At 41.3% G+C, this 17,709-nt stretch overlaps 1 protein-coding gene across 19 annotated transcripts in view; it reads left to right on the top strand.

The window, feature by feature from the left end:
* Positions 1-17,709, top strand: part of NDST2 (N-deacetylase and N-sulfotransferase 2) — a 145,596-nt gene that overhangs the window by 79,336 nt on the left and 48,551 nt on the right. For 17 of the 19 annotated variants that reach the window (XR_011142208.1, XR_011142206.1, XR_011142204.1 and 14 more), the window contains one exon: positions 9,000-9,062. The gene's annotated coding sequence lies outside the window, so the exon portion shown is untranslated. Of the gene's footprint in view, positions 1-7,216; positions 7,240-8,999; positions 9,063-17,386; positions 17,517-17,709 lie in introns of those variants that run through there. The other 2 variants (XM_068950411.1, XM_068950412.1) reach the window with 2 other exon arrangements.

Below are 17,709 nucleotides of genomic sequence, written 5' to 3'. Positions count from 1 at the left end.
TTCCCTATTCTGTAAATCAGAAAAATGATACCTTCTGTAAGTGAGAGCTTTGCTATTGATTTGTGGACCAACGTCCTAAATGCTATTTTATTTAATCAGTTCCTTGTTTCTTTTGACATTTGAGTCACAGTTGAGTCTGGGTGAGGGTGAGATGGCAGAATCTTCGCTTGGACGAAACAGTGGTTAGAAGGGCCAAGTGGCTGGAGCACTGCTGTTTGGGAAATGATCTCCTGTCTGTCTCTTGTTATACTATAGTTCAGGTTGGACTGATGATTAAGCTGAAGGGAAACAACAAGCAAAGAAAGCGTTTCCCATGGAGAGTCCTGTAGTCTGCAACTGCCTAAATCTCCAGAAGCATGGATTTGTTCAGGGGCATGGTGCGAGGGTGGTGCACTTTACCAGGCTTGTATCTGATAAATAAGGCTGGATGAAGGCAATTTCTGTTTGTGCTGTTAGGATGAAAAAGGATTAGTTTCCCCTAATATTTTTGCTGATTTATGACATAACTCAGATGAGTTGCTGACTTTGTCTCTTGGAAATCTGTCGAAACAAAAGGAACGTGCATTTTCAAGAAATGAATAGAAAAATACCGTTTAGAAGTGTCAACACACCTACACAGAATGCGCCTTAACTGGAAGGAGTCCAGTTAGTTATTCACTTTACAAATTCTCTTTTTATATTGAGGAGGGGAGAAGATTAGTGAGATGATAATCTGTGTTATTACAGAGATAAGAATAGGTTTTGGTTGGTTCCCAAAGGAGAAAAGTTTTTTAACATTATAAAACAACTCCTTGCTGTAATTCATGTGTAATGCATAGGCAGTTCCATGCCAAAAAAATCATTATAATACTGTACATCATGGTGTTTATGCACTTAATGTGCACTTATATGTGCACGTACCTGCAAAACATAAACTTCAGTCCTGACGCTGTGCCTGTTGAATTAAGTGGAAATGCTTCTGGTTGTGATGCACATTAGATCAGATTCCCGTGCTGACATGTAAATGTTGTATAATGCTCCAGCTGAAGGTTTTTCTTCTGCGTAATTTTTTTCATTTGCCTTAAAATAGAAAGCATTTGATCAAAAGTCTTAAAAAAAAATTATCCTACACACTGGGTCCTGCTGTGTTTCATCTACTGAAACGCTGTTGGATAGTGTCCTACGGTGATAATATTCAACTGCTCTGTCATAGGCTTTTTAAATTGACAGTTCATGTGTTTTCTTTCTCAAGTAGTAGGAGAGTATCATTGGTCCCACAAGGGCACGGTAGGTCAGGGTTTTGGCTCAGTCTACGTGTCTAAAAGGCTTTGCACTTAGTGAAGCCATAAAGAAACCTCCAGCTGGCTGGATGCCTCTCTCAAAACACAAGCGTGGCCTTATTCAGAAATGATGCTGGGAGAGGGTTGTGTGTGCATCGATCTCGGGGGATAAGAGGAGCGGGAGGGGAGCCTTAGCCTTCGCTGATGTTCTAGAGAAGCCAGGAAAGTCAGATGTTTGCCTGAAAACACATGGAATTTAATCACTGATGGACTCGACTGAATCACTGTGAAAGGGTAGAATGAAAAGGGGGAAGAGAAAGCAGGAAGGCAGCAGAGAGCTTTTAACCTGAGATCTGAAGAGAAAGTAAGAAGGGAAGCAGATATTTTCATTTCATTTTAAGCACAAAAGCTCCCTTACTTGTTTATGTCAACTCTAAAATTGTGGAGCTCTCCGCGGTGTTTTCTTTCCAGCATCAGGGCGCAAAGCCGAGTGCCTGCATTAGGAGTGTTACGTGCCGCTTTGCTTTCGTGCCTTTCGGGGTCAATGATTTGCAAACAAAGCTGAGCTGCTTTAATTGTGCTTCCCCGAGTCAATCTCTAAGCGCTGACACTTCTCGCTGCTCGTAACCCAGTGTCTTGGAGAATCTGGAGGCTTTTTTGATTAGCTAATCTCAAAGCATTTATGGTGTTTCTTGAGCTCAGGTTGGTTGATCATGTGTACCTTTTCCAGATGCCATTCTTCCTGGCAATTCAACCACAGTCAAATTGTTGACTTCAAAAGACCAAGTAAAAGGATATGGCCAAGTCCTTGCACCTGTAGCATTAAAAGGATTGGTATTCCTTTCCTCTTCGCACTTTGTTCTTGCGCTATTCTTTCAGATGGCCACAATCTTTAAGAGTTGTCTCATGGAAAATAAGGGAAAAAACAAAGAGCTTTTCTAAGCAGTAATAAACAACAGGATCCAGCAGCTACAGCAGTTGCATCCTTTTAAAATAGATTTGTGTGCCATGTTGTTTTACCTCTGTGTCCCAGGAAATTTAAAGGAGGAAGGGAAGGTGGGAGACAGAGCTAAAACAGTGTACTTTTAAATGTGCTTCCAGACAAGCTCATATGGAGCAGACTCCTGTGGAAGGATCGGGTACATGTTTCCAATTGATTGCATGACAACGTTTGGCGAGGATTTGAGCATTTTTATAGCCAAGCCTGGTGGCAGTTAGGAGCCCCCCTGGGAGGAGGGAACAGGCTGTTCAGCATTTGTGCGCTCCTCACCAGCCGACGGCACCTGCAGCATTTGCCATCAGCAACTGGTACAGAGGCATTTTGGAAAGCAGTGGCAGTGAGGAGCAGGGCTTGAGAAAGCTGTGGGGGAAGAGCGAGCAAACTGTCATACCTCCAAGCGTGGGAAAGATCTAAAGATAGGTGTTTATGTCTGAGCATTGGCTGAGCTGAAACTAGGGCCGAACACTGGCTAAGCAGGTGAAAGGTAAATTGGGTAAAAAGTTTTGATTCCTTCTTTCCCCTCCTCCCTCTGAAAGCAGGAATTGTCTTTAGCTGTCTTCTGTGTTTCCGCATCTGCACATTTCCTTCCTCTCACCTGTTCAAAAAGGCAAAATGCACCTAATTAAGCAGGTGTGGATACAGCAAATCTGCTAACAAGCTTTATCCCTTTGTAATTTGGCTTCAAGACACAATATTTATTCTGTTTCCAGATTTGGAATTCGTTCAGCTTTGCCCTTTTGCATCCGAGAAGAAAGCCCATATCTGTCATTTTTATGGGGTTTCTTGGATGGAATATCTCTTTTCATTAAGTGTTATTTCTGTACAACCAGTTCTACTATGGCCACTTACTGGGCACCTTGGAAGTTATTACTGTGACTCTGAAGCTGCATACAAGGAAGGCTGTTTAAACCGTACACTTGTACTGAATTATGGGCACAACTCCCATTATCTGCACTGCAGTGTCCCTTTACACTTGTATCAAACTTGTGTTTTATGCCTTTTATTTTGGTACAGATTATTGGCTTTATTGGATTTTCACTTTTTATGAAAATGAACATTTTGAATTTTAATTAGCCCCTTGATGGGGGGTGAATCATAACTTGGGAACTGTCCATTTATAACATTGTAGGCTTTTCTGTGGGGTTAAGCGCGGAGATGTTTACAATCCATCGCGTTCTTTCCCCACCTTCTCAGACATTGGAGGAATCTCTCCTGTAACGCAGAGTGTACTTCACATTATGATAAAAGACAGAGATAAAAGGAAGCATAAGGAGCCTGAAGAGACAACACCATCCAGATCAAATATTGACAATGATAAATGAAAAACGTACAGATGGAATTACATGGACTTAAGGTCAGCAAGCCCCTGACTTTATCTGCGATATTTAAAGGAGGAATAAAATGAGGGAAATAATGACCCTCCTCTTGAAATTCTGCATGGTAGCTGTCAACTTCACTGTAAATTGAGGATCACCATGTAGGCACAAAGCCTTTATGTAATATTCTGTTGATATTAAATTAATTCCTGTGGGAATCTGACTCCTACGTGTTTTCAAGCTGGCTGTCTGGAAACGTACCATTTCATTGTCTTTCATCAATCTGATAATTTGTTTGCTAATTTTGTAAAAACATACTTCTTTTTTTTTTTTTTTTTTTTTTTTAAGATAACGACCACTTATTGACTGATACAGGGGAAACGAGGACTTGCTTTTTCAGTGTGACTCATGATTTATTAAGATGAGGGAAAGGCTAGCACCAAGTTAGGACCTCTAGTTCTTTGGGATGCTATTAATTGTGAGTGGCATGGGAAGGGGCAGCCTGAGCAAGCCACAAGCAGAGCTGTGTAAACGGTCTGAACAAAGGTGAAAGGTTCAAAGGCAGAGAACTCTGCTCCTTCAGCCCAGCGCCAGCATCTCAGTGGGAGTGTTGCTGTCGGAAAGCCATGGCTCTGAGGCAGGATGGGAACTGCCACTCTGTTGAGATGCATGCCTAATGCACAGATCCTGATTCTTCCTTCCACAAGACCAAAAAGAAGAGACCAGTATCAATGGACGTTCATCAGCTGAGAAAGCTATTTCCTTCCCACCTGCATCTTGAGAGCAATAAGAGAAAGAGAATAAGCAGAGATCTTTTTCTTAATATTTTGACTGTAGTCATTCCCCTTTTCCTCAGCTTTTCTTGTCTTATCGCAAAGTTGGCATGGTTTTAGTTGCTAGGCTGCAACATTGGGAAGATGGTTGTAGCCGATCCCTTTTTCCCAATTGGCCTTGATGGCAATTGGTTTGCTTTTTTACTTGTTGGGAGACATACAGCTACCTGCCACTGAAGGACAGAAGAGGACAGAGGCAAAGACAGATAGCGTTATGGTTTTAACCCTGGACTGCCTGCATTACCCATGTGGAAAATAGGACTGCTGGAGCCATCGGGGTCGTGGGCGTTTCAGAGCAGTGCAGGTGCAAACAAGCACAGCCATGCTGATGGCAAGCTGGGACCCTGCCACATGCTATCCGTGGTGTGAAAGGCTTAGAGGGAGGAAGGCTTATCTTTATTGTCTGCAGACAAGATGATGCCGCAGAAGGACATGCAAGATCTGTAGTAGTGCGTTGGCTGAACAAGGGACACGCGAAGCCGTTAGCTCTACGTTGTCTGATTGATGCTGCTCCTTTCTCGTAACTTTCTGTTTAAAAAGTTTCTTTAGTGTCTTACAGTGAAGGCAACCCATCATACGAGAGGGAAGGGAATAAGTTAAGAGATCATTTATAGAACTTTGAAAATAATCCTGCCTTCCCCTTACAAGATTACACATCCGTTTAACAGCTTCACTAGGTCTCACAAACCATTTCCCTTCTCAAACCAGTTCTGCTGGATGCACATAAAAGAGCCATAGAGGAGCTACATGTGTTAAATAATAATAATCCACTTGGATGGCAGGTATCCCTGATTAACTATTTCAGACATATCCTTGCTGCCTAGTTTCCTTCTCTCTCACTTCCTTGGAGATTGTGGCAAGGAATGCAGTTTTCTCCATGGTGCTCCTTTCTTGAGCACTTGCACTTCCCAACAGTGACTCTTCCTGGTAACGACTCCTTAATTTCACTTTCCCACATAGCTCTGCTCCTTTTTTCTCCTCTCTCTCTATGTATGTTTTCCCCTTTTTTTTCCTGTTTGGTTTTCCTGTTCCTTCCTTCCTCAACCCACCGTGTATCCCACCTGCCTTTGGCCTGTGTGGTCTTTGTGCAGCTTTGAGCTGTAAAGCCACACAACTCTTTCAGCAACCTTGTGAGGTATGTGCTATCCAGGAAGAAATGCAAACCTCATGTATTTTTCTTCCTGTGTTTCTTATTCTCAGCTTTATTCTTTTACGGAAATTAAGTAAAAATCTCTCCCATTTACTAAGCAGGGCTTTCTACTCTTTGTCCATGTCCTGTAAATCTTTTTATATTTAGACCGTATAGAGCTACTTTTTGTGTTTTCTCAATGTGTTGCTTTATCTTTATGTATTTTCACTGTGCTTCTGGGTTTTTTCTTCTTTTTTTTTTAATTCTTCTTGAACTAAGGTGCTCAGAACTGCCTTGTTTCTCTGATATAATTACTAAAAAGCCATATAAAGTAGAGTTGTTGTCCAGTGCTATTTGGAACGTTTGCCCAGACTGAGGATTAAATCTTTGTGGGAAAATAGTGCTACTTATGTTTGGGCTCCCATATGGATACTGTTCTTTTGACTAAGTGGGCCCTGTTGTATTTGATTAGTGCAAATATTAAGATTTCAGGGCTTAGGAAAACTAACCAACCTTCTCGTTCTTTAGAAAGCTGATTTATCTTGTAATAGTGAGGGGGACCACACACAGAGTCTCCTATGTGTCATGAGCACTCCAGACAGCATCTGTTACATTCAGGTTTGGCCTTTTTTCCAGAGTAGTAAATGAAACTTCCAGTTTGGCTGGTGTTTTAAGAAATAAAGTTGTCAGGAATACAAATGTCATTTCTTATCAAGTCTCCCCGTGGCACACCCCCTGACTAACAGGAGCTCCTTCAGGAGTCAACCTGGCCAGGTGCCTGCTTGCTACAACAGCTTTCTCACTCTATTGTTAGGACTGGTAAATTTTTTGACTAAATACAAACACAGGAAAAGATATGGTGCTCCTAGAGTTAATGACATCTTTCCAAGAGGTTCATTACATTAGTAAATGTTTTGATGCCTAGAGATGAAATATATCGTTCCCTTCCCAGCTGAGTGCTTGGAAGGTGTTGTCTAGCAGCTGTTGATAATAGTGGGAACGTGCACTTTGTGCTAGGGGCTTTCCAAGCATACACATTTGGTTGCTGCTCACAAGACAACATGGATAGATGAGTACGTATGGGGGAGGGAGATGGAAAATTGTTAGGCATTATTTTCACCGCTCAACTCAGCTTTCTGTGGAAATACAGCAGCGTCATCCCTTAGTTTTGCTTTAAACACCCCTTTGGCATAAGATCCTTTAAAATAATAGATCTTATAATGGTAGATTTGAAATGGTAAATCTTACAATCAGATTTGACCACTTCTAGCCATATACCAGTGGTGCAAAAATCTGTCTTTTGGGTAGTATCACTCTGTTCTGTGTATTTTGTCACTGGCTACTTATCCATTATTGCATTCAGTTTAAATTTCTCGTCACCCCATTCAACTGGTGTTTAATTTTGCCCTCTCCTCTTACCCTGCCCTGTTAACTTCTGCTTCTGTCAGTTGTGACATGCCTTAGCGGAAAACTGTGGGACTGAGAAGGACCAGAGTCATTTTTCCTCACTGACGCAACTTTTTCCAAGCTTCCATAAGTGTGGGGAAGTTGCGTTTTTAAAAGCTGAAGAAAAACTGATTTGTAACCCATGTTCCTCTTTGCATGTGTCCTCTGCATTTGTGATCTGCCATGTTACGTGCTGGGGTGCCTGTCTGCCGCTCTTCCGAGTTCATGGTCTTGGACTGTCATCTGCTTAGATTAGGTTGGTGCTTTTCGTTTTTTTCATGTCTGCTGTATTCTGCAGAGTAAAAACGGCTAGACCAGTGTGATACTCCATCTTAGTCCAAGTCCTCACCTTGGAAACAGTTGGCATCAGAAGGCACAAGACACTTTGTAGTGGAAAGTCAGGGGACAGCTTGCCCTGAGGGGAGCTTGGGTTAAATCCCATTAATTGGAAGTTGGTATGTCAGCTTGTCTGGGTCCTGCCCACTGCCCTGGGGGGCAGTAGACATGTAAGGGTCTTATGCAGTAGCACAGTATTAATAATAATAAACCTCCTAATTTGATTGTTTTGCTCAGTGGGTTCCATCAGATAGTCATGGTTCTGTGAAAAATATTTATTTGTTTATTTATTACAGTGACGACAAACATTCACCCCTTTTGTGGTTTGGTTGCAGTTGTTTCGCTGTCGTGTCTGACTCTCTTGATGTTTACCCTGATGTGTTAGGATTTGTAGAGGCCAGAGATGCAGGCTTTTTCTTTCTGCCTTCTTAAAACTCAGTCTGTCTTAAAACTCTTAAAACTTGTGAAGATACGTAACGATTCTGGATCAAAATAGGAGGAAGGTTGTATATGGAGGAAGGCTGAGGAAAAGCAGGTACATTTTTCTGAACTGATGCTTATGTGGTGCAACCATCATTCTGATTCTCCTGGAAAACAGTGAAGCTTGGCTCCTGCTGTAAATTTGCAGTTTAAGTAGGAAGAAACTGGGAAGATTTGGTTATATTTACTGACAGCACAAGTGTGCTTCTTATTTGTTTACTAATCGGCTGCAGAGGTATTAAAGATTATTGGTAAACTCAAAGGTCAGAGTTGTTGCTGAATCAAGGCCTCTGTGAGCGGGAGAGCTACAGCAGAGTGCTTGTGCATCTGAGAGAGAGCTGGTGCAGAAGAGCAGCCTTGAGAGGCTGTATGATAAAATTCGCCTTTCGGCCCCATCACTGTTCTACTCTGGCTCTCTGGGTTTCATCAGCTCGGTTGAAGGTTCTCATACTGGCACGCTGCTCTGTGTGTGTGTGTGTGTGTGCATACATACACTGGAGTTTCCTGAGCTTCAGTTAGCTTCACAGGGTGCCTTCATCTGTGTGATCACTAGCCAGGTAGAGGGGTGGAGGAAGGGTGTAGCTCTGGCCTTTGGTGGTTTGTTTTTGTTTCACAGGATGCCTAATGGTCCTGACTCTTTTATATGCTTTGGCACTAGTCTGCACAGACTTTGTCACACAGCTGAAGTTTTATTGAACCGACTAAGCTGTAGCAAAGAATAAAGAAGCAGCGTCTTGTAGTTTGCTTTGTTGGCTGTTTCAAAGGCAACAGTATTAATGAAGAGATGTGAGAAATCCCATTAGGACTCCGCTTGCTTGTTCAGTTCTCTCAGCTTGTACCACATGTGCTTGTTCTGTCAACTTTCTTTATTCTTTGTGGTTTACCTCTAAATCCAGGTTCCTGGTTTTCTTCTGCACTTGTCATTTCTCATCTCAGCCCACTCTTTCTCACTCTTGCACAATCCAGCCTGCTGAAGTGCAACTCTGCGTCACCGTCTGGTCAGTGCCAACAGGGCTGTTGTCGCGGCCCTGCTGTGTCCTCATGCCACCGTTAGTGTAATGTAATCATTACCTTGGTTCTGGAGAGCGAAGGTGCTCCTGCTAAGTAAATGTTTACAAACACTGATGGAGGCTAACTTGAGGGAAGGGAGAGAGAAGCACTGTTTAAAGTCTTGTTTCTTTTTTATTTATTTTAAAACAGAACGTTGCTCCTAAGAGAGAAGCAGCTGATAAATATTTTTCCTTCCCCTGATTGTGATCAGAGGTAAGTGCAGAATCTTTTTACTTTCTGTGGGCTGACGTCTCCAGATTTAGTGAGGGAAAAGCTCACTTAATTCTTTTTAAACGGTCTCATGTCAAAATAAGAAGCAAAGAGTCAGGTAGAGGAAGGAAGCTAGGTGTGTTTGCAACAATATAAAGCTATACTCCTCCTTCCCCGCGTAGGATGATTTGCAGAGGAAGCAACTCCACGCTGCTCGTCTTCAGTCACACAGTTGTCAGTATAAAGCGGCAACACAGTTAATTTGGATCAGGAGGGAATTTCTGATGCAATTCCTGAGTGAGATAGGAAGAGGTGTTTGCTTATTGCTAAATATTATTTTATTTAAATAGATTTACTACTTGCATAACTTGTGGGCAGTATTTGGGGCAATGTTGTTTGGTATCCATTAACTGACTTTGAAAAGGAATGGGAAGGAAGTAGGCTAAAAAGCTTTTAGTTTCACATTTTACATTTCACAGAATCTCTGACCCATGCATAACAGCTGTAAGTTCCCTTTGGGAATGACTATATTTATGTTACTCCCAGCATGCTGGAACTGCACTCATGAATTATGCCCACAGGGAATATCATAAATGTAATTAAAAATAGAAATATCGGATTGGTTTAAATTCTGTGCTGAGGGGAAGGAGTCCTACTTTTTTCCCTCAGTTCTATCTGGATGAATAGTGAGGGAAAGTAATTCTTACAGAGCACTGTTAGGTAATGAACTGACGTATACGCGAATACTGTACTCTAATGTATCAAAAAAGCACTGGTCCTGTCTGGGCGCCTAATGCAAAATTCAGAGATTCAAGCTTCTGTGACATTTATAGCTTTCAGCTGCTGCAATACTTTGAAAATGCCAATCCCGTCTTAAGAGTGGAAGTTTCTGCAGTCAGTGCTATAGAAGAAGGGTGATGTGGTTATGTCTTGCCTCAAATGAAAGGTACCTGCAGTCTTGGCTTGGAAACAGCAGAAATGATTTGGTTTTGTGTCCGTGCTGGAGAAGTCAGAATGAAATACCTTTTCACCAGGATGCCTAGAGTGTTCTCAGTTTTAAGGGTATCGCAGCTTGCTTCATATGAGCAAGGAACATGGAGCAGTGCATTTCTATGCAAGAAGGCTGGATTTTTAAAAAGGAAATCGCATAGAACTAGTATTTGATGCTGAAACTCAGGTAGTGAGGAAAGGTGGATATACTAAAAAAGGAATTGCGCCCTACTCATGCTGCAGCTCTTATGCTTTCTCTCAACCCAGAGCTGAACCCTAATCCTTATTTTCCTGGGAAGTCATAGACAAGTCTGCCACTGTTGCTCAGACAAAAGACTTCTCCCAGCGCAGGTCTCTATGCAGCCCCTGCTTTCCTTTGCCGGCCCTTTGCCAGCCCCACTCACACTGCAGCTCTACATTTTTCTCTTTCATTCAGCCCTAGCCCTGATTTTATTCTGGAGACGTATAGACAAGGACCTTCAGGCAGTGGTCAGATAAAAGACTTTCAGAGGGTCAGAAAAGAAGTAGGACCTGTGTAGTGTGCCCCTCTTTTCATAGCTTGCTCTGCCAATGTGATTCAAATAATAAATCTTGCCTCCTGTAACCTTGTTGATGTCAACTGTACAGCTACAATCTGCAGAGACTAGTAAAGGAGCAAAAATAACTTGAAACACATGGCAAAGATTGTTGTACTAGTAATAAAATATTATGGGGAATAGAATGGTAGTAGAAGCCAGGAGTACTTTTGCAAACTCAAGAGAAGAAGCAGATTAAATTATACAAAAATCTGTGATGAAGTAGAATGGGCATAATGACAAATTAGCATCCTGTCCAACTTGAATAGTTGTGTTATTTCATAGACACTTTGTGTGAGAAGTTAATAATTGAATATTTATGTTAAATGAAGGAATCAAGATACCATTAATGGTATGCTTTATGCATTCTACTAATGTCCGTGTATACGTGGCATCGAGGCTAGAACAGCAGAGGGAGACAAATGTTTGATTTCAAGTATGGCCACAATAAATCGGATACGTAGCTAACCTTCTGCCACTGCACCTTTGAGTTCATTGATACAAAGGCCAGGGAATGGGGAAAGAGACCAAAAATGTAGAAATGGTAGCAAAATTACAGAGTTGACAGGAAAAAAGTGGTATGAAATGAAAGCTCTCTTAATCACTGTGTCTAATTACCCAAGTACAGAAAAATTACTTAAAAGGGGACCATGAAGTAGAATATATAGCCAGGTAGGCCGTGCAGAACCCATTTGATTGTACATGAAAGTAAAGGTATTGGAAACTGTCAATTGTCTTTACTAATTTAACAGCAAATTTGGGACTTTCTTTGTGCTTACCCATGATTAATCCAGCCACTGTTTTAGCAATACTTTCATTTTGGTTAGTAGTATTTTAATGTTTCCTGCAGGGAGAGGCCTATGCCAAGAATATTCCACAGTTAAATTATTTTAAAAAAAAAAAAAAAAAAAGGGAGGGGAGAGCCACAAAATACCAGCAGCTTACTTTTCAGGAAGCCTTTACCTAAGCCTTTCCTTGCCTGAGCTAACATGTTCTTGCAGCGCTATTCAGTCATAGCTGAAACAGAGGGACAAATTATTTCTTTTCCATTATATCTTTTTCTCAGTTCCTACCTGTGTGTTGTTTTGTCCTGCCAGTTGGATCTGTTAAAGGCTTGTCTGCCAACATTTCTTTGCTCACTAGTTCTTCATCTCCTTGTCTGGGGCAGGGTATAGTAGCCAGTTCCTCTGAAACTTGTAGGATTGATTTAAGTTTATTAGTGAGGTGCTGTCATGCAGCATTTATGCAACAGAGAGAAATTCCAGTGCTCAAACAGGATCTGGTCTTAAACATCTTAATTTATTTAAACTTCAGTTTATTGGACTGAAGTTCAAGAGAACTGGCAAGTTAGAGTGGTGAATTTTTGCCAGTTATTATTTGCATCTTTTTCAAGACTTGTCTGTTCCTGAAGATGAGCCTGTTGAATTTTAAAGATGAATAGAAATATGTATATAACAGATATATATATATATATATATATATATATATATATATAAAGAGAAGTGTCTCGAATTGTAAACACTTGTAAGTGTAAGGCATAGATAAGGCTAGCCTGCATAACAACACCTACTAACGCTGTTATCCTTTCCTCCATACTAACTCGTTTTAACTCCAAATGTACTTTGAGGATCTTCTAGGAGGTGAAGAAATTAGAGCACTATTGAGCAGAGACAAGAAATTAATTACAAAACAGAAGGGCATGACATAGGGTGCTGTGAAAGGGACAGTTTCTATCTTTTAAATGCATCATCTATTTGTCAGTTGAATGGCCTATGTCTGGCCCTTGTCACCCTTTTTGCCATGCATTTTAAATGAATATAGTCTTGTGGTTGGGGAATGGTGTGTTCAATACATCAAGAGCTTTTTTCTACTTTAATGTGGAAAAGTAACGTGTTATCATTAAGTTTTCTCCTGTAAATGCGAGCACATGTTCCTCCTTTCTTTCACCTTCTTCAGCAAAATGAAACCCAGCTCATGATTCATGTGCTATATATTACAAAACAGTATTAGTCTCTCAGATTATATTTTCTGTGTCTGGCATTAAAGTTATTGATGCATTACTGGGCTAAGGCACTGACGAAGCTGCCAAGACTTGTCCTAAGACCATACTTAAAGGCTTGGAAATCAACTTAGGTTGTGATTATGGAAAACTGGGAAGGCTTCCCAGAAAGGACTTGTCCCTTCACCAGTCAGAGGAGATGAATATTGTTTCCATTGATATTTAAATCTATTCCTTCAGTTGCTATGCACCAGTGGTGAAGACTGGCTGTCCCTGAGGGAAGGTAATCCGGAGGCTGGGGGCGACCCCAGTGTGGGCAGTGCCTGCACTGACAGGCGCAGTCCCCTGTGGGCTGAACACAGTGGGCAGAGCCAGGTGCTGGTAGCAGGGTCCATCAACAACCCCATGCAAGGCGAGTGATGAACCAGGTTCAGAGGCCATCCAGGGAGTTGATCACAAGGAGTCGGAGCCAGAGACAAGGCTACAGAGCCCAAATGGAGGGTCTTTCCGGGAGACAAGCTACGTACAGCGTAGGTCCAAGGTCCACCCAGGAGGCAGGGCTGGAGCAGGACTGCAGGCAGGCACATGTACAACACAGCTTGGAGGTGACCAAAGGCCCAAGGCTGAGCTGAAATGGGGCTCCTGGGCCATGGACAGGGAGTGGTGGAGGCCCCAAGGGGAGCCTGGTCAGGGCCATAAGGGCCGCTGGTGCCCTCAGGGCCCTGACACCTCCAGCTTCCTAATAAGACAGATGTAAGAAAGGGGAGGCTGCTTGCTCTATATCCTGTCATCCCTCAAATTCTGATGCTGCTATAGCTGGTGCCCATGACATAGCCTCCTTGCTTCTCCAAAAGAGGAAGAAAGGAGGTGCCCATCACCTGGTTCTCTTAAGTCCCAGAAACTGTTGCCATCTCAAAAAGGCACTTCATTCCAAACAGGATGAATGATGGTTCACTTGTCAACTGATCTATGCGACAGAGGTATATTTTTAGGATCACAAACCTTTAACATTTTCTTCCCTTAATCCAATAGTCAGCTACATCTAGACCTTCTGAAGATCCACTCTGTTTTCTGTTTCAGTGGCCGGCCAAAAAAGTTCATATGACATAGTTGTCTTTGACTTGAATTTCAGGTAGGGTAGATTTCACTATTGACAACATAAACGTTCAAACCAGCTAGAAATCTACCAAAATCTACTGCAAAGAAAATTTGCTTTTTAGGTTGGAACAGATCATACATACCTTCAACTGCCTGAAGGGTGCATCCTTCCCCCACCCCCCACTCAACTGTGACAGCATTTGTATGGCTTGTTATGTCAATAAGCTGTTTTTTGGGTTTATATGTAGTCTTCCCCACGCTATGGAGTGGATCTCTGTTTACCTCACTTAAAGGGGAAATTCAGACCAGGAAGGATATTGAAGGTTCTTGGGATAAATGCTTCCTTCAGCCTTCTCCTGTCCCTCCTATGGCTGCTAAAAAGGATGAGAATTTTTCCCTCTTCCCTCATTAATCCCCAGAAAAGTTCTTTTGTATCCAAGTATCTTTTTGAGAGGAACTAAGGTTATCTAGATTCCTGGTACCAATATTTGGTGAAGGAAAGACAGAAGGAACTCAAAAGAAATCTAATTTTTGGGGGTGCTTAGTGCAGGGTTGGAATACTTCAATAGCGATGTATACCAGAAGAAGGCTAGGAGAGAGATAATCCTTTAATGTTGCTAGAAACATACATCTTTGGTTAAAATTGTATGGGGGCTGAAAGGGGGACGGATGAAACAAGCTCAGGGAGAATGTAGGAAGAGGTGATCTCCTTCAGACTTCTGTACCATTTTAAAAATCAAATTGGTGTTTATTAATGTAATTTAACATTTATCATGTAGGCAGTGATGCAGGTATTAAACTGAGCTTCAGCTTTATCTGTGTTTTCCCTTTCCTAGTATTTTTCGAAATAAATTTGCACACAAACATGTTTGCTGTTTACTGTCCCCAGAGAGAGATGCAAGATCTATGGCACTGGCTACAGCATATCCTATTTGTTATCTCTACCTGCACAATGCTGTAAAACAAAGTGAATCAATGAAACAGTGGGCAAAGAATTGGGAGGAGGATTCTGTGCACAGAGGAGGCTTGTGTGTAATTGAGACTAAAGAGCTGGGTGAGAAATTCTTGTCTGGCACGTTGCTGTAAATTGTGCTAGATTTGTTATGTGTTTCTGTCTGGAGGTTACAGATTGTTCAGGGATAGCACTATCAGCGCTATTATGCCGCTGTGGTTTACAAATAAGAATCCAGACTTGATCAAGAAAAATGTTCAAAGAACGTAAACTAAATGGGTGCCTTGCTATATCTTGGTAGTGCGAGAACCCTTTAGGCCTGTTCATGTCTCATATGTAATCAACGTTAATATGGTCTTAAAAATGAGGAATTGTGAAAATTGTGCAACAGAAAAGCTTGTGTCTAGCCATCTGGTGTGGCATGTTTATGGTATGATAGTGTGGCACGGCACGGCACGGTGCGTTTTGCTTATCCATTTGAAGTCATGTTAAAGGTCCAAGTGAACATTTTGCAGTACAGCCCAATAAATGTCGCAGACATCTAGGAGAGGATTAACAGGTCTGTATGGGGTAGGAAGTCAGGATTCCAATATAGATCTCTTAAGAGATTTTCTTGGAAAGATGGGATTTTGTTCCTTTTTTATTTAACTTTTCAAGATCGGATTATCTAGAAACTAAGGCTATTTACTTTGAACGTTATTTACCTTGTTGCTCATGTACCCTTTTAAGCTACTGAAGTAAAGCATGGTGAGAAGTTTGGATCTGAGTAACCTCTGAGGAATTATGCCATTAAACAGTGTGACCCTGGTCAGGAGGATATATTGCAAACACTTTTAATATTTTTGTAGCAACCACCACTCTTGGTTTAGGTATAGAGACTCTTAAAAGACGTTTGCTTTCTTCTAACAGTTGGTTCTGGTTTTCAGCTGGATTTTGTAGTGCCTACAAAGCAATTGTGAGTATTAGAAATAGAGGAAAGAAAGATACAGGCTGGTCCAGAAATGCCACAGTGTGAACATGATTTCAGGGCAGTGACAGAAGAGAGACTTCTGTCTGAATCATGATTAGATATTTTGTGTTTACTTTCATTTTCTTGGACATTACCCTAATGAAAGTTATTTTCTGAGTCTGTGTTAATTCTTAGATCTACAAAAATTTTCTAATAAAGATGTTGATACCTGTACAATGAGTTAAAGCTGCTGCTGATTGGCTTGATTTTCTTGGTAACCTTTCATTGAACCCCTTACAATGATTAAAGTACATTGAATATTGAACACGAAGATCTTGTAGTGGTGTCAGAAAGGCCTATCTTTTACATCGCAGCCTGCTAAGGGAACATTACAGAGAAACCTCATGGTTATCCGAATCTTCATGACAGAGGAAGGGGAGGATGTGCTTACCACATGCAGTAGAAAAACCTGTGTTTTAATTGGTAGTAACCTGCAGAATTTTCCCCTTTATCTTCAGGGCTCTGTAAAGGGAATCCCCGCTGGGTGAAGTTAAGCTGTGCTAGGGCTTGTGTCCTGGATAGTTAGGACTAACTGTTTGGGAAAATGTTGCCCAAATCTCACTATACCTACCTGCTGGTATGAGAGGGTAGCTACTGTACATGCCTCTCAGTGACACTTAACAGGGAGGAGGCTGGTGGCCTAATTTTTTCTCTGCTTGCCGTAGATCTGGGGGACAGCATGGAGTAGTTCTGGAAGGAGAGTTAGGGGGGGGATTCTTTCTAATTTTTTTTTTTTTTTTTGAGGGGAGAAGGGAAGGCGGGGAAGGTTTGAACAGGGAGGATGGAGGAGAAGAGATCTAGCCTTTGAGAGAGATACTGAAGTTTGACTTTAGGCAGTGAGCAAAAGTTAATTGTCTTCCTCTACGTGGAACAACAGGAATTCTGTCTCGTGTTTTCCAGCTGAGTGCATTTGATAAGACTATCAGCGAATGTCCAAAAAGTCCGAAACCTCTGTAGAACTCTGGAGATTGGAGGAAAATGTATTTTGTGTTCAATGAAAACTAGTCAAGAAAATCTTGTTTATTCTAAAAATTAGTCCTGTGTTGTGGACAGTCAGGAGTTTCTGGAGGTTTCTTTGTGATTAGTGGAGTATTGAGAGGTTTCCAAAATCTGCTTTTTGCATACAGCAGCTTGAATGGAAATGATTTGTTTACTGGCATAGATGATAGCCAGAAACTAAACATTTAAATGGTTTTAGGTTAAGTGTAAACAAAAAATGTTGTCATCAGAAGCTTGGAGCCTTGCAGTGCTGCATTGTAGCGTGACTTGTCTGTGAGAACTTTTTTTTTTTTTTTTTTTTAAGAGGCAGAATAAAGAGTTGTCTCTTCTATTGGGTGTGGAACCCACATTTTTAGGAGATATTCCATTTCACTTTTGGAGGACAGCAGCACTGGTTCCTTGCAAGTAATCTTTATCCCTCAGCAAATTGTCTTTTATTCACTGCTTAGCAATAAATACCTTAAAGTATATGTGCTTTTCTTTCTGAAAGACTTCATTGCTCTTTTTAGTTTTAATATTAAATACAGGAATACCTTGTTTTGTTTCAGAAATGTATTTTCTGGAATGAAACAGCATTGAGCAAAACATTATACTGTAACAGGAGAGGAAGAATAACAGCATACCCGTTCTAGGTTGGTCTTATTGTTAATTTAGTAGGAGAATGATCTGATCATAATAAACAATTTAAACCATTTTTTCCCTTAGCTTTAGGGTGTTGTTCTTGTCCTGTCAGCAGTGAGGCGGAGAGAAGAAACATTTTTAAGACAGGCAGACGAGACTTACTGCAGCTACCTGGTCAATTTGACTGTGAGATGCTAGGCATACTGAAAAGCAGGTAAACCAAGAGGCTGATAATTGGTCCTTGTTTCTGTTGTTCTTTTTAGCTTGTTACTGTCAGGAAAATATTTTTAAAAGGTATTTTCTTTGCCTTGTATTAGAGGTAGCAACTAAATCAATCAGGTTCAGGCTTCTTTCAAAGCTCTTTAATATCCTGTAACATTCCATTGCATTAAGTTTTCAATGTCTTA

This window comes from Struthio camelus, chromosome 7, assembly GCF_040807025.1.
Source record: "Struthio camelus isolate bStrCam1 chromosome 7, bStrCam1.hap1, whole genome shotgun sequence".
Lineage (NCBI taxonomy): Eukaryota > Metazoa > Chordata > Aves > Struthioniformes > Struthionidae > Struthio > Struthio camelus.
This window is presented reverse-complemented; position numbering and strand designations above follow the sequence as displayed.